Source organism: Mustela putorius, unplaced genomic scaffold, assembly GCF_011764305.1.
Source record: "Mustela putorius furo isolate JIRA1106 unplaced genomic scaffold, ASM1176430v1.1 tig00003850_pilon_pilon_pilon, whole genome shotgun sequence".
NCBI lineage: Eukaryota > Metazoa > Chordata > Mammalia > Carnivora > Mustelidae > Mustela > Mustela putorius.
The window spans coordinates 7,831,462-7,849,899 of NW_025422002.1; the positions used below are offsets into that span (position 1 = coordinate 7,831,462).

The window sequence follows — 18,438 nt, forward strand, 5'->3', positions numbered from 1 at the left end:
AATCTATTTGGAGTTTAGCTTTTCTTTGAAAGAAAAACACAAGCTGTGAAGAAAATGTTTGATTGCATTCTAGTGCATAAGATTGATCCACATAGCAAAAGCTGTATTAGGTGCCTAGGATGTGCCATTGCTCTTGACCTTTTAAATACTTTGTCTCATTTTATCTTTACCATAAACATGGACAAATATTGTTCTCCCTTTCTTTTCTCTCTCTCTCTTTTTTTTTTTTCAGAAGAAGGAGATGTGGTAGGTTGGTTATGATCTTAATTTTTTATGCCTCCTATATCCATGCCCTATGCAGTACAATTTGACAGCAACTTTTTTTCAATTTAAATTCAACTAATTAACATATAATGTATTATTAGTTTCAGAGGGAGAGGTCAGTGATTCATCAGTTGCATGTAACACCTGTGCTTTTTACATCATGTGCCCTCTTTAATGTCTGTTAAATAGTTACCCCCATTCAACCATCCCCCTCCCTTCCAGCAACCCTCAGTTTGTTTCCTGTGATTAATCATCTCTTATGGTTTGTCTCTCTCTCTGATTTCACCTTGCTTTATTTTTCCCTCCCTTCCCCTATGCTCCTCTGTTTGGTCTCTTAAATTTCACATATGAATGAAATCATTTAATTGTCTTTCTCTGATTGACTGACCCTCTAATTCCATCCACATAGTTGAGAATGGCAAGATTTCATTTTTTTGATGGCTGAGTAATATTCCATATGTATACCTGTATATGTATATATATACATATATATGTATATATACACCACATTTTCTTTATCTATTCTTCTGTTGATGGACTATTGGGCTCTTTCCAAGTTTCACTCTTCTGGACATTACTTCTATAAACATTGGAGTGCAGGGTCCCCTTTGGATCACTACATTTGTATCTTTGGGGTAAATACCTACTAGTGCAATTGCTGGGTGATAGGGTAGCTCTATTTTTAACTTCTTGAGAAACCTCCATACTGTTTTCCAGAGTGACTGTACCAACTTGCATTCCTACCAACAGTATAAGAGAGTTCCCCTTTCTCTGCAACCTGGCCAACATCTTTGATAGCAACTCTTAATAAGAAATAGGATTTCCCCTGCTGCTTGAATATGAACTGCCCTTGTGAGTTGCTTTGACCATGAGTATGTGGCAGAAATTGACAATGTGCCAGTTTCCGATCTGGCTCTCAGAAGGCTTTGCCTCTTTTTGCATTGTGTTTTTGAACCCTGCTCAGATGTCATGGCAACAAGCCCAGGCTAGCCTAGTAGGTGATAAGAGATACATAACCAGTCCCTATCCTTGCCATAGCCCAAAGCCAGCCAAATAACCACTAAACGTATAAGTGATATCTTTCCTAGAACACCCAGCCTCTGACCCAGCTGACCAGAGACACAGGATTCTATTATTAAATATCAACGAATCTTGGCCCAGACAGGTGGAACCACTCATATATTCCTGAGTAACAATAAATGTGTACTATTTCAAACCACTTTGCTTTGGAGCAGATTGTCATACAACAATGGTTATCTGATATAGCGGGCTTTTTTCCTTTTATTACTCTTACTTCAGTGACCCAGTGCATTGATGCTGCTAATGAAAAAAGGGGACAAAAGTATTATTAAATGTTTCCTGACATGCCACTCTGTGAGAACGAAAGTAAACTCATTTGGTCCTCAGTGAATGTCTTAGCTTCAAAAGAATCTTACCTCCATTCGCATATGAAGCAACTGTTATTCAGAAAAGTTGCCTTACAACAAGTCAGCTGGGCCTTAAGTGGCAGTGCCAGCATCTGAGCACAAGACTAAAGTCCCTGTTCTTTCCCTTTTCATATTTCTCTTGCCCCCCATCCCTTTAAAATGATGATGTTTAGTAGTTGCTTTAAGAAAGGTTCAACTCCAAGTAGACACTATTGGATGCTCTAGGAAGTCTACAGAATAGCTGATAGATAATTATTATATTTTTGAATCCCCTACGTATGGGCCTAGCCCAGGTAGTAAAAGGGGCTAGTGGTCTGTGGCTTATGGTTTGTTGAACTGCTGATGTAGAGTCTGATATGTTACTCACTGTTGTGTATCAGTTTTGCCTTTCTTTTGGCTTCTTACTGCTTTGGCTGGATTTCCAAATGCTGTGGAGCCCAACCTAGGCTGAGCCTTTCTGAGAATTCCCCTTGCATTTCAATTCGGGCAGGCTATCCATTCTTGCTCCTTGCAGCTCCTGCAGAGACCCTCATGACTGTCCCTAACTCACCACCACCATCTCTTAAGAACATGATCTAAGGGTCTGTTCACAAGAGACATTTTTGGTCTGGAAAAATTTTCTCAAGACTCTGAAAGATTCTACTTAACTCGTTTCCTGAAAGTAGAGGTCTGGGAGCAAGAGACATAGGGGTTAAGATTTTGTGCTCCTTTTTCCAGAATCAGGGTTTTCTTGCAAGGCTTTAATTCACAAGTTAGTTCTGCCCTCCTAAAATCGGAGCATCATACACTATACCAAGTGGTCTGGATGTAACTTTTGATCACAATTTCAATTACTTTTGGCTGCAAGCAATCCCCCAGATTTTAACAAGCGTTCTAAGAGTAAAGGCACTCTGTCATTTTATCAATTAATTTTCCATACCCAGTCAGAAATCATGCCCAACGATAGCAGATCTCCACCATCCCCAGTTGTTTTCCATCAAATATCCATTAATTAGGAGTGGCAGAAATTTTTCAGCATGTATGGGTTTTGGTGTTGGTTTTCTCCACCATCCCCAGTTGTTTTCCATCAAATATCCATTAATTAGGAGTGGCAGAAATTTTTCAGCATGTATGGGTTTTGGTGTTGGTTTTTTCTCATGATTGAATTTCCTTTTAGTTTGACAATATTTTAGAGATAGCAGAGGCAGATCAAGGTGGTATGGGGCTGAAACTTATTGAAACTTAGAAGACCTTCTAAATATATAAAATTAGGTATAGGGCAATTGTAAGGATTTGTGCTAATGAGGGGCCTCTGAGCTTAGGCATCATTAACTTCACAGGGCATTGTGGTCATCTAGAGGCATATTGGAAATCTGTGGATATAGAGGGGAAGTCATACCATTCAATACTTGCTCAGTGCCTTCAAGCAAGTGAAGTGAAGTGAGCTAAGTGCATGCTCATTCATCCAGGAGTGAATAGTGGGGCCCGGACACCCTGGAGAAGATAAACCTATTTTTATTTTATGATTATATTTATTTATTTGACAGAGAGAGGTCACAAGTAGGTAGAGAGGCAGGCAGAGGGAGAGGGGGAAACAGGCTCCTTACTGAGCAAAGAGCCCAATGTGGGGCTCAATCTGAGGAACCTGAGACCATGACCTGAGCTGAAGGCTGAGACTTAACCCACTGAGCCACCCAGGTGCCCTGAAGACAAACCTTTTCTCAAGAAGGCAGGTGCTATTGCTCTTCAGCTAGCCGTGGTCATACAGGAATGAAGGCCCCGCATTGCAACATCCTCCACTTTTTTAAAGCGTCTAGACAGACATATGGCATAAATTTTAAATCTGAAAGCTCCCAGTTTTAAAATGCTCCAAATAAACATGTCTGTTGTGAGTAAATTCAGCCCACTAACTTAGAATTTGTGACCTGTAAAATATTTTTTTTTAATGCTTGCAAGAAGACATAGAAAGTCATTTATAGAAAGTCATTTGAAATAATGAATGAGGGAATTACATAATTATTAATATATGGTTAGATCTTGGCATAAATTGAAGATCTAGTTATTAAGAACCATGTATCTCCATCAGCAACGTAAGTCTCCCATCTGTGACATTGATATAGGGTTAAAAGTCTGTTTTTTACGTTGCCTTTCTGGAAAATGTCAGTCTGGCTTCTGATTGCTTATTCCTTCACACACACTCTCTCACATGGTTCGTTACACGGTGCTTGGCACATACATAAGCAGCCAGCATATGGTTGTTAAATTAATTAAATAAAACATAATTTAGCCAAAACTTACTTCAATGTTGATGGTCTTTGCTTGATCTCCAATTTGAGAGAACCTTAATCAACGAACAAAATGGCATTTTTGATAAAAAATGATCAAATTCTGATCATTTGATCAAATAATTTTGATCATTTGATCAAAAATGCTGAATTTTGATTTCTATAGGGCTTGTGAATGAAGGTGTAATCTGTAGATTACAAGTATCTAAGTGGTAGTGATATTAGTACTACTCATGATAGTAATAATAATAACAAGAACAATAATGAGTAAGTAACAATGCTTATATATGTGCCATGCACTTCGTTGAGGGTTTTGCACATACCTGTTTACTTTATACTCATTGTTGACATTTGCTATCTATAGAGGAACTTATTTTCATGTTTAAATTAGGAATTAAAATATATATATATATATATATGAAATAACTGAAAAAGCCATCCCATAAACCTGAGGTCGAGAAAGGAAAAGGATGGGGGCACCTTGATGGCTCTTGGTTAAGTACCTGACTCTTGATTGCAGCTGAGGTCAGGATCTCAGAGTCCTGAGATCTCGCCACTTCTGGCTCAAGCAAGGTGATTGCTTGAGATTCTCTTCCTCTGCCCTCCCTACACCCCTCCCCATTCACATACTCTCACACTCTCTCTCTCTTTTTATCAAGTAGGTAAGTAAATCTTTTCTTAAAGATTAAAATTTATTTATTTGAGAAAGGGAGAGAGAGAGAGAGAGAGAGAGAATGGGCACGAGCAGATGGGAGAGACAGAGAGGAAGGGAGAAGCAGACAATCCGCCGAGCAAGGAGCCTGATGCTGGGCTAGATCCCAGGACCCTAAGATCATGACCTGAACTAAAGGCAGACGCTTAACCTACGGAGCCACCCAGGTGCCCCAGGTAAGTAAATATTTTTAAAAAACAAAGGGAAAGGAAAACTTAAAGGAAAGATTATTTACTTTTCTATTAAACATACTCAATCAAGATATATTTGTTACCAACTCTGAGCTTAATGCTCAGCTAACCACGAGGTTGCAGGCTTGGGTGGACTAGCTAGTGAAGGTGTGAACAGATGAGATGCTGATTCTGAATTTTCAGAACTGTTATAAACTCCCATCAGCATGAAAAATGGGAGACTTAGGAAGCTGGTGGTACTTCAGTTTTGCCAACTGAGTAAGTCACATGTTTGCTCTAACCAGCTTTCCAGGGCATCCCTCCAGATTTCTATTTATGCACAGATGCATGCTTTGGTTGTTAGAACATTTCAGAGATCTGCCAGCTTTCGAGGGCCCCAGCTTTTTCATCATGCCTCAGGAGTAAGTTTCTCAGCAACGCTAGCATATAGTGACAGTAACTACACCTATTTTTTCTGTATCACCTGCTGAAATTCTTGGTTTATACCCATGGAACTTTTTTACATCTTCAATGAAATGGAATGGAAGCAGCATCGTTATCTCTGAGAAAGCACAACAGGCATATGTACCACCAACTGAGCCATTAACTTATAATCCTTTCTGAGCTAAAAGGTTTTATCTGATTCCCTGCAGGATATATCTTAGCATCATGAGATTATTAAACAAGGGTTTCAACTTAAATAATGATTCTCTGACTAGCAAGAGCTAAATGGTCCAGAGGGATACCACATGCTATTTATTTACCAGGAAAGGAAGCCATGGAGGTTCATAATATGGGATCTCTTACAGGGTGTACACCTCAAATTAGAAGACCGTGGTTGAGCGCCATGTGGCAAAAGAACCTATTTGTTTTATCAGAAAAGATCAGATTTGTCATGGTCTTTCTCATCTTTAAAATGATGGATTTGTGCTAGAGGATGAATAAGACCTCTTCCAGCATAATGCAGTGTATTTTTCTTTGTGACACTGGATGTGCCCACATTCAATCTATGTCTCGCTTTCTGCTATAGACTTTTTGAATGCCATTCCTTTTTGTTTGCAACTTCAGACAATTTTCTTGCACATGGGAATGTAATTATTGATTATTGAATAGTAATCAAATGATGGAAACTTTAATGTTGACAGGGACTTTAGACTCAGTATCTATCTATTTTGATGTGTTTGCAGTTTTAGGTGTAGAGTTTTCTTAAAACTGGGTGCTACCATCTAGGTTATAGGTGAAGTGATCTGACCCATTTTAGAAAGTTTTTTTTATGCACACTCATCACTAATGACCCAGTGTGTCCCAGTGTTGTGTGTTCAGTGTGTCTCCATTTGTTAATTATGCCTTTCCTTTTGTTTCTTTTAGTATTGACATAATCCATTTCCTATCAGGGTTATACAATATGGTTTTGGACTTGGCTATTGGAATTTTGTGGCCAAAATTGACCATGTGGATTCATAAAATGGTATAGATTAAAAATCCTTTAAAGATACCATTTTATAGGGGTGCCTGGGTGGCTCAGTGGTTAAGCCGCTGCCTTCGGCTCAGGTCATGATCTCAGGGTCCTGGGATCGAGTCCCACATCAGGCTTTCTGCTCAGCAGGGAGCCTGCTTCCCCCTCTCTCTCTCTGCCTGCCTCTCTGCCTACTTGTGGTCTCTCTCTGTCAAATAAATAAATAAAATCTTTAAAAAAAAAAGATACCATTTTATAGCTTTCTTATTTAACATATGGTAAAAATGAAGTTTAGAAATATTAAATCATTTGCATAAGGCAATGCTTTCCAAACATTTTCATAGCACTTCACAGATGGAAGGTAATGATATGCTCATGACAAACTGAAATAACCTTTTGAGGTTGTTAGTAGGTATAGCCGACCACCTGAACAACTCTAATGGCTGCCTCACTTATGACATAATCTATAATCCATCATTTTCAAAGCCCCAACCTAAATTCAGCTGGCATTAGAGTTAACCAATAATCCAGTCTCTATCATTTTAAGGTAAAATGGTATATTGCCTCATGCAATATAGGCAAGATTGAGGCTTGATGCTTTGGATCAGACCTCACCTTCAATTCCTTAGCTCAAGTTGTCCCTTGTCTTATTGTATGTTGATCCCATCTTCAGGTTGATCATCTCATGATGGCAAAATGGTTTCAGCAATTCTAGACTTTTCAGAGTTCTGGGATAAAATGCTACAAGAATGAGAAGTCCCTTTCCAGAATTCCTGTAGAAATTCTTCTGATATTTCATTGGTTCTGAATGAAACATGAACCTATACCCAAAGCAATCAGTTTGCTCAGGGGACTGTAAATAACTGATTTCTTTAAGCTAAAGTCATGCACTTTACTCCTGAGTCAGGATGAGCCTAAATGAAATAGACATCCCACAAAGTAAAAGTATAATTACCAAAAGAAGAGAGAATGGATGGCTGGTAATATAATAGATATACTGTGATTTCCAAAACCTACATTTTCTGGTTTCTATATTACTATGATTTTTTATTACATTATTTTCAAGAGAATTGTAAAAAATGCTTTAAAAATAACTAAATGGAAATCTAGAACTGAAAAATGCAGTTTTAAAGTCATACACTTATTAAATGAGAGTAACAGCTCATTGGAAATAAGATTCTTTGATCAATCAGTTTGAGGAAAGATAAATAGCAATCATCTAAATGAAGCTCAGATTGACTGAAAAAAAACTGAACAAAACTTCAATCACCTGTGGCATAACATCAAATAATGTGTGTGTGTGTGTGTGTGTGTGTGTAGACACACACATATACATATATACACACATATATCTGTGTATATGTGTATACACATACATGTGTATACATATGTATGTATATGTATATATACATATATATTTAGACTCCCAATAGGGTTAGGAGATAAAAAGAGGCAAAAAATAACATTGGGGAGGGTATGGGTTGTGGTGAATGTGTAAGCCTGATGATTCACAGACCTGTACCCCTGGGGTAAATAATACATTATATGTTAATAAAATAATTTAAAAATTTTTTAAAAGAGGCAAAAATATATTAGAATAAGTAATGGCAGAAATATCTTAAAATGATGAATAACAATTATTTGTAGATCAAAGAATCTTATTGAACCTCATACAATATAATGCAAAGAAAATCATATCTAGGCACACCACAGTCACACTGCTGAAAACCAAAGAAGATGAAACTTATCAAAAGTGGACAGAGAAAAGGGAAAAATGTAAAGAAGAATAAACAATGTCCTACTTCTTGTGAGAAGCAATGAAAAAATCTTTAAAATGCTGAATTAGAAAAGAGAAAAGGAAAAGCCGTAAATCTAGAGTTCTATATCCAGGGGAAATATCTGTGATGGTTAATTTTATGTATCAGGTTAATTGGCCTAAGGGATGCCTAGATAACTGGTAAAGCATTATTTCAGGGTATGTCTGTGAGGTTGTAGATAAAAGAGATTAGCTTTTGAATCAGTGGACAAATAAAGAATATTACCTTCACCAGTGTGGGTTGGTACTGTCCAATCCATTAAGAGCCTGGATACAACAAAAAGATGGGGAAGGGAAAATTTGTTCTATTGTTAAACAGATATTCACCTTCTCCTGCCCTCGAACACTGATGCTCCTGGTTCTCTGGCCTTTATTCTTGAGCTAGGACTTATACCGTTGGCTCCCCTGGTTTTCAGACCTTCAGGTTTAGACTGGAATTACTCCATGGGCTTTTCTGGACTCCAATTTGCAGATGGCAGATCATGAGACTTATCAACCTCCACAAACACATAAGCGAATTCTTTATCAATCAACCACCTCCTTCTTTTTACACACACACACACACACACATACACACACACACACACACACACACATACTCCTGTATGCTCATTTAGACAGACAGAGAGAGGAAGGGAGGGAGAGAAGGAGAGTGGAAGCGGTGAGACAGAGAGAGTGAAAAGTATGTCTCCTTTTGATCCTGTTCTGTTTCTCTGGAATACCCTGACTAATACAATATACTTTAAAAATAAAGATAAAATAAAGACATTTTCAAATACGAAAGTTGAGAGAATGAATCTCAACAATCCTACACAGGAGGAACCAACATAGAGAATTCTGTATGTATGAGGAAAATGAAACATAATAGAAATTTGGATCTTTGGAAAGGTATAAAGAGCACTAGAAATGTAAATATGCAGACAAATATAAATCATTGTTTTTTCCTATTCTTAAATTCTTTGAATTACATTTGAGTATTCAAACCAAAATAATAGCAACGTGTTTAGGGCCTTATAACACAGAGAAAATAAAGATTACAGTGTTAGTAAATGAATTCGTTATTTAAACATTTCTTAAATTGCAAGTGTCTTTGAGATAACATCAGAATAATAAAATACTTATAATAATTTGAAAAAAATATGTATGTGACTTTTACCTTGAAAATTTCAAGACATTGCTACGAAGAATTAAGGAAAAATATAAATAACTGGAGAATTATAACTTGCTTATATTTAGAAAGACTTAATATTACTAGTTCACCCTTAAGTGCATCTTAAACAAAAAACTTTTCCTTCTACATGAGAACTTGAACTTAGTATCAAGATGGAATTTGGTATTGGACTAAAGGGAAAATTAATTAAATAAAAAAATAATTAGATTTCTACAGAGTTTTCTATCTCAGCTCCCCTAGAAATATGAAAAAGATGCAACATTAACTATATGATAAATGTGACCCCAGAATAGCATCTGCCTGGGAAGTAATATAAATTCCTGATAGAAAGACTTAACTTTTGATTTCTTTTAGTCAAGTGAATCCTATATATTGACATATCTCTTGCAGGAGTCCTGGAAACTAAATCCATGATATTGTTACAAGAGATACTGGCTCCTATGTGCATAGGGCTAAGAAAGGTGAGCCTCACATCCACAGTGGGGATCCTGTTTCGTCTTCCCTCAACTGTCATCATTTGGTAGATCAAAGACAGTAATTCCTGGATGGTTATTTGTACAGAAATAAGGACTACATGCAGTAGGAATCCTGACCTGTGTACTGCTGCCAAGTCCTTACCTGATTTGAATCCTTGTGGATAGACAGGTACCAGCTGTGGACTCACGCCTTATGAGTCTGAATAAGGTGTGAATAGATCTAAGACAGCTCCCTATGTCAATTCTCCAGCTGATCTGTAAATTCAATACAATTCCAGTCAAACTCCCAGAAGGATTGTCTTGTGTAGAGATTGTAAAAGCTAATTCCTTAGTTTATATGGAAATGTAAGTGATATGGAACAGCCAGTAGCCCAAACAGGCTTGAAAAATGAGAACATGGTTGGAGGACTTACTATGCCAGATTCAAGACCTATTATACAGCTATAGTAATCAGGACAATATCACATTGGCATAAAAATAGAAAAATAGACCAAATCAATATAATAGAACCCAGAAATAGATTCACACATGTCAACTGATTTTCTACAAAAGTGCCAAGATAATTCAATAGTGTTAGGAAAGTTGGTGTATTTTGTTTTTTTTGTTTTGTGTTTTTGGTTTTTTTTTTTTTTTAGCCTAAGTTGCTTGATCAACTATATATCTATATTTTTTTTTAAAAAAATTCAACCTTATCTCTCAACATACATAAAATTAATCAGAATCATAAATGTATTGTAAAACTTAAGACTATCAAGCTTTTAGGAAAACAAAATATGTGAGAGTATAATTAACCCTTGAACAACATAGGTTTGAACTGTATGGGTTCACTTACAGAGGGTTTTTTTTTCAGTTAAGTACAATATAATACTATAAATGTCTTTTCTCTTCCTTATGATTATTCAAGTAAATTTTCTCTAGCTTACTTTACTCTTTTTTTAACTTTAAACAAATTTTTATTACACAAAGGTTTTCACATAATTGAATATTTCTCTACTTTGTACACAATTATTCTTACTCTCCACAGAAAGGCTGCTTCTTAACTTTTCATCTGGTGATGGCAAACACTAAAATCCTGATTTTAACAGAATAGTAGTAAAAATGCCTCAGTGATTTAAGTTGAAAGCAGTACATTGGTACATGGCTCTTGCACTCAGTTATCAGGAATGTACAAATGTCTTTATTCGGAAATACAAAATAAATTATCTGTAGGCATGGACAATGAGGCAGTAAACCATTATATGTTGTCAACTGAAACCAGTAACTGATGGTTATAGTGATTTTCTTAAACATCAGCCAGCCTTTTCTTCAATCATTTCCTTCAACTGACTTCTCTGAAGTTATGGGTGAGGAGCACAGCATGGGCTTCCTCTCACAGTTCATTAATAATGGTAAAACACTATTCTAGGAATCAGAACATGCCACCTCCCATAGCCCCTCCCATTCTACCCATTCCACCCATTGCTGGTTCCTTCTCTTCTTTAAGAATTTCAGTGACTACAACTTCTGCCATAGTTAACAGAGAGTCCACTCCAGCAGCATCCAATAAAGCAGTTCTTACAACCTTCGTTGGATCAATGATTCCTTTTTTCCACCATATTCACAAAATCTCCAAGCATAGCATCATAACCAACTTCTGGGGAACTCTGCATAATTTTCTCAACTATCAACGATTCTTCCACACCTGCATTCTTAGCAATGGTCATTGCAGGAATTTTTAGTGTTCTCTTAATAATTTCTATACCAATTTTTTGATCTTCGTTAGTTGGAGTTAAATGAATCCAAGGCTGGAGTGCACCGAAGCAGGGCACAACCCCCTCCCAGAACAATGCCTTCTTCAACAGCAGCTCGTGTAGCATTGAGCACATCTGTACCTTTTTCTTTTCATTCACTTCAACATCACTTGTCCCACCAACCTTCAACACAGCTACGCCATCTGAGAGTTTTGCCAAACGTTCATTCAGCTTTTCCTTTTCATATTCACTAGTTGTAATATCTAACTGCTCAATGATTTCTTGAATACATTTTTCAATTTGAGCCTTGTCACCTTTTCCTTTTAAAAGCATGGCATCATCTTTGGTCACAAGGACCTCTCCAACTTTTCCTAAGTCGTGAGGCTGAACATCTTCAAGATTTAGAGTCAATCCTTCTTCCCCAAAAACTGCACCACCAGTAGCAATAGCCATGTCTTTAAGCTGGTTCTTTCTATTGTCACCAAAACCTGGAGCTTTGACTGCCACAACCTAAAGACCAAATTTTAGCCTATTCAAAACGAGTGTATTCAGAGCTTCTCCATCAACATCTTCAGCAATTATGACCAAGGGCTTATGGTGAGCATTGGCAATTTCAAGAGCAGGTACAATGGACTGGACACTAGAAGTTTTCTTTTCACTCAATAGAACATAGGCATCCTGGAATTCACATTTCTGACCTTTTGAGGTATTAATAAAGTATGGAGAAATGTAACCTCGATCAAACTTCATGCCTTCAATAATTTCTAATTCATCATTTAGTGTTTTTCCATCCTTTACTGTGATGACACCCTTTCTTCCAACCTTTTTCATTGCATCAGAAACAATGTTGCCAATTTCTTTGTCTCCATTTGCAGAAATGGTAGCAACCTGAGCAATTTCTTCAGGGGTTGTCATGGGTTCAGACTGCTTCTTAAGTTCAGCAATTATGGCATCAACAGCTAACATCACACCTCTTCTGATTTCCACAGGATTAGCACCTTTGCTAATCTTCTCGAAGCCTTCCTTGGCAATAGAGCATGCCAAGACAGTAGCAGTAGTGGTGCTGTCCCCAACCTCTTCATTTGTGTTATTGGTGACATCTTGAACAAGTTTAGTGCCAATATTTTTGTATTTATCTTTTAAGTCATTTGACTTTGCTATGGTCACACCATCCTTTGTCACTTTGGGACTTCCCCAACTCTGTTCAATAATTGCTGTTCTTCCCTTTGGCCCCATTGTAACGGCTACAGCATTAGCTAAAAGGTCTACACCTTAAAGCATTAAGGCTCGGGCATCTGCACCAAATTTTACATCTTTGGCATAGGCCTGAGTGAGATGAGGAGCCAGTGCTCTGGACACAGGCCTAATTTGGTGAGGGACTGTGGGCAATTGAAGCATTTCTGCAGGGCAGCGGCAGAGCATGTGCACGGTGAGGGAGGCCGTCGGAGAGGAGTGAGGGCTAGCTTACTTTACTTTAATACTGCAGTATATAACATATAATATACAGAATATGTATTACTTGAGTGTTTATATTACTGGTAAGACTTCTGGTCAGCAGTAGGCTAGTAGCAGTTGAGATTTTAGGGAGTCAAAAGGTATGTGCAGATTTTCAACTTTGTGGGGGGTCACTACTCCTAATCCCATGTTGTTCAAGGGTCAGCTGTATATATGCATGACTTCAGTGTAAGAAGAGATTTCATCAGCATAAAAAGCACTAACTAAATTATAAAAGAAAAAAATGGGTAAGTTAAACTTTGTCAAACCTAAAAGTTCTGCTCATTAGTAAGATAACCTACGTACCTAGAAGGAAAAAATATGATAGTATGTAAAATAATATATATACCTCATACTTTTTTTTATAAATTAAGAATGTCCCTGGGTATAAAAATATATGTTTATAAAAAATAAAAAATTAATAATTCAAAAAAAAGAATGTCTGCATGCCTACATATCAATAATAAAAAGACAAAGAATCCAGTAAGAAAAGGTCAAAGACTTAGTGAAAATTTCACAAAAGTAAGCACAAAAAGGAAATAAGAATTTGAAAAGTACTCGATGTCATTACCATCAAGAAAATGCCAAATAAAACTGCAATGAGATGCTAGCCTACAACCACTGGAATGACTAAAACTACAACTAAAAAAAAAAAAAAAACAGCAAAAAAATACTGACAGTATCAATGTTGTCTATAAGCTAGAACTCTCATATCACTAGTGGGAACATCAAATGGCAGTCATTTTAGAAACACATTCAGTAGTTTCTAATAAATTTAAATTCATACCTGGACTATAACCCAGCAATCTCACTCCTAGTTTTTATTAAAATAAAAAAATGAATGCATGGGTCCACTTAAAGACTTGTGCATAGATACTCATAGGACCTTTATTCATTATGGTCAAAACTAGAAGTCACTGAGATGTTCATGAAGAGCAAAAAGGATATTGCAAATTGTGCTGTATTCATATGAGGGAATACTATACAGCAATAGAATTGAATGAATGACCAGTATGGATGGATTTTAAAAAACCTGTCCACTAAAGGAGGGCAGACACAAAAAGAACATACTGAATAATTTTATTTCTGTGACATTCTTTTTTTTTTTTAAGATTTTATTTGTTTATTTGACAGAGAGAGATTACAAGTAGGCAGAGAGGCAAGCAGAGAGAGAAAGAGGAGGAAGCAGGCTCCCTGCTGAGCAGAGAGCCTGATGCGGGACTCGATCCCAGGACCCTGAGATCATGACCTGAGCTGAAGTCAGAGGCTTAACCCACTGAACCACCCAGGCACCCCTCTGCGACATTCTTGAATAGTCAAAGCTGTTATGTGGTGCTGAAAATCAGAACAGTGTTTACATTTGGAGGAAGTAGATTAATTGAAAAAGAAATTTTGGGGGTTAGAGAAATGCTCCTTTTCTGATTATGTCAGTGGTTACGCATTTGTCAAAGCTCACTGAAACTCAAAATCTGTGCATTTTATGACATGTAAATTATTCTTCAATTTAAGAAAAAAAGTTGATTGAGAATGAAATTAACCATATAGGTTGGTTTTATCTGGCATAATTAGGTCGTTTTGAGTTCTGGCTTCATATTAAATAATTTTATCTTCAGATAATAACTCTGTCACTTTCTATGGGAGACCTTTGACCAGTGATACAAATATTCAATGTTTCAGATATACCATCAAGAGTAAGTCATCTATATAAAAGACTTATTTTGAAGACTAAGTGACAGAAAAAGTGCACAATAGCTGAGACATGGGAAGTCATTAATAAAAGAAGTTGCTGATCTTATTGTTTTATTATGTTTATCATTATTCATAAGTAGATATAAGATAGAGAACACAGCAGTTTAAACACTAAATGTATGAAAAATCCAGGATGAAAAGTATAGGTAGATAGATAGACAGACATAGATACAGACCAGACACGGACACAGACACAGACACAGACATAGACATAGACACAGACATGAGTATGGATATCTGGATATCAGTCTCAAGTCTAGGATTTTACTCTGGAACTCATATACGGTCTTCTAGAAGTCTTTAAAGTGAATTCACTGAATTATATGCTAAATATCCGTGTGTGTGTGTGTGTGTGTGTGTGTGTGTAGATAGATAGATAGGTAGTCTGGGATAACTTGCCTGAGATTCTCAAAGGAATTTTGTGACTCTCCCCCCAAAAACTCATTACATCTATTCACAATATTATCTTTCCTGATGTGTTTTTGTTCCAGGAAGTTACCTGGCTTGTGAAAGTAAAAGCAAAAGGTCCCTAGAGCATAGATGTAAATGTGAGTGTGCCTTCTATAGATCTCTGCATTTTTTTACTTGGGCTTTGTTTAGCTTTTACAATTCCCATCATTTCTTAGAATGAAGGTAAATGAGAGAGAGGAAAAGAATTCTCAGTATTATTTTGGACACAATAATTTTATGTGCTATCAGCCATATACCTAGAGACGATTAGAAAATGTGGGTAGCAATGATTTTGAATGTTTATCTTCAAAACCATTGTGTTACATAATTTTAAAAATTAAATATGGGTCAATAATATAAAAACTGACTCTAACAAGGGACATGAAATTAGATTTAAAGGTAAAAAAGAGCATGACTAAACAAATCACTTCTTAATCAGCCAAATGAAAAGTATTGGCATAGACAAATCACCACATTAGAATAAGGTTCCCTCCTGAATTTGCCATGTGAAAAATCTGTGGAAATATACAAGAATTTTATGTTTCTATATTTGTTATAATAGAGATGTAGTTGTGTGTGTGTGAGAGAGAACAAAAATAATACAATCAAAACAAGAGAGAAGTGTACCTCTGTTTCACTAATGCGACTCTGTTTTTTTCTACAATGCCCAGGGCATTGCCCTCACCTGCAAAAATCAAGATGTTGTACCACTGTGTCTGCATATAGGGCAGAAAGTAGGAAATGGGAAGGCCAGGGAACACTCTTTCATTTTAAGGTCATGGCCAGAGGTTGTTGACACTCAGGCTCATATCTCTTGGTCAGAAGTTAGTCACAGTATTCTTTGGGGCCAAAGGCTTAGCTGAATATTCTGCACTAAAAGGGGAGAGTAGATATTGATGGAAAAACTTACTTGGAACTGGATATCCCTAAAGAATCAAAGCTACAGAGAAGGGGAAAAAAAATCAGAAGTTTCCTTTTCCTTTATGCATTTTTTTCAAAGGATTGTATCATTCCTTCTAATTGCCAGTGACCATTATTGGGAGCCAGAATACATAATTTTTTTTTTCTTTTCTGTTTTGGCAAGAAGTACTTAGAAGTAGATAAAAGAGAGAACTACTTTATAATGTTATTTAACCATAGAATTAACTCATATTAATAAGTAAGGATTCATTTAAAAACTAAACATTCAATAATATTTTAAAAATTAAAAATAATTGGCATACTATAAAATATCTTTAAAACTCTTGAGGCACCTGGGTGGCTCAGTGGGTTAAGCCTCTGCCTTGGGCTCAGGTCATGGTCTCAGTGTCCTGGGACCGAGTCCTGCATCAGGCTCTCTGCTCTACAGGAGCCTGCTTCCCCCTCTCTCTCTGCCTGCCTTTCTGCCTACTTGTGATCTCTCTCTGTCAAATAAATAGATAAAATATTTAAAAGTCTTGCATGGTAGGCAGTCAGGAACTTCGGAGTAAGTCTAGTTCATTTATGAATGCATTAGATAGTGTACTTGATTATGAGTGAGAGATACCAATTAGGGAAGCTTAGGAAAAAGAAAGATGGAAAGAAGATCAATTTGGCTAGCATGGAAATACAGAGTAAAAGTGGAAGATTATAATGGCAGAGAGGTTGACTCGGGTTAGATTGTGAAGTACCTTCTAAAGCTTGGTAAGGAGTTTGGATATTATTCTGTAGGCAATTGGGAGACATAAGGTGAATGTTATGTTATTAAGTCTTCACTAATGATATATTGAAAGGAAAGTAGCCATAGTTGATGCAGTTCAACAAGGAGCTATTAAAAGTTTGAACAACCAGGAAGAATTTTAATGCTTTCAAAGCAAGAAAAAAGGGAATGGTTCCATTTCCTGAGAAAAGTATACTTGGCTAGGAGTCAAGAGAATTAAGTTATTCTCTCAAATGCCTGACCTCACATCGTTATTTTTGTCAGGGTATCAACATAATGGGGGGGGGGATGTTATCTTTTTAACAGAGATAGCATAGGAATATAATGAAAATACCTGAAAAAAAAATACTAAATCCTGTTCAAATCCCATATGCTAAAGTAATTTGAATCATTGCTCTGAAATCACTGTAATACAGCAAACAGTAGAGAATAAAATTAAAGTTCTGTGTTTGGGCTATTAGAATCCTTATATTTTTTTATTAACATATAATGTTAATTATAATGTTAATTTGGCCCAGGGGTACAGGTCTGTGAATCATCAGCTTACAGATTTCACAGCACTCACCATAGCATATACCCTCCCCAATGTCCATAACCTACCCATCCTATCCCTACCTCCCACCCCCCAGCAACCATCAGTTTGTTTCATGAGATTAAGAGTCTCTTATGGTTTCTCTCCCTCCCAGTCCCATCATGTTTCATTTTTTCCCTCCTAGCCCCCATGACCCCCCGCCCTGCCTCTCAAATTCCTCATATCAGAGAGATCATATGATAATTTTCTTTCTCTGATTGACTTATTTCCCATAGCATAATACCCTCTAGATCTATCCACCTCTTTTCAAATGGCAAGATTTCATTTTGTTAATGGCATAGTATTACATTGTGTGTGTGTGTGTGTGTGTGTGTGTGTGTGTATCTATATAGATATATGTATCTATATATATATATGGCATTAGGTTATTTTCATAGCTTAGTTATTGTGGACATTGCTACTATAAACATTCAGGTGCATGTGCCCCTTCAGATCACTACATTTGTATCTTTAAGGTAAATACCCAACAGTGTGATTGCTGGGTCTTAGGGTAGCTCTATTTCAACTTTGTGAGGAATTTCCCAGAGTGGCTGCACCAACTTGCATTCCCACCAACAGTGTAGGAAGGTTCCCCTTTCTCCACATCCTCGCAAATATCTGTCTCTGCCTGACTTGTTAATTTTAGCCATTCTGAGTGGTGTGAGGTGGTATCTCACTGTGGTTTTGATGTGTATTTTCCTGATTCCCAGTGATGTGGAACACTTTTTCATGTGTCTATTGGCCATCTGGATGTCTTCTTTGCAGAAGTGTCTGTTCATAACTTCTGCCCATTTCTTGGTTGGATTATTTTTTCTTTGGGTGTTGACTTTGAGCAGTTCTTTATAGATTTTGGATACTAGCCCTTTAACTGATATGTCATTTGCGAATATCTTCTCCCATTCTTTCTGTTGTCTTTTGGTTTTGTTGACTATTTCCTTTGCTGTGCAAAAGCTTATGATCTTGATGAAGTCCCAATAGTTCATTTTCACCCTTGCTTCCCTTACCCTTAG

At 36.9% G+C, this 18,438-nt stretch overlaps 1 protein-coding gene and 1 pseudogene across 2 annotated transcripts in view; one reads left to right on the forward strand and one right to left on the reverse strand.

Annotated features, from left to right (window-relative positions):
- GRM7 (glutamate metabotropic receptor 7) overlaps positions 1-18,438 on the forward strand; it is a 911,662-nt gene that overhangs the window by 383,440 nt on the left and 509,784 nt on the right. The window lies entirely within an intron of this gene.
- Positions 11,165-12,884, reverse strand: LOC101681841 (annotated as a pseudogene).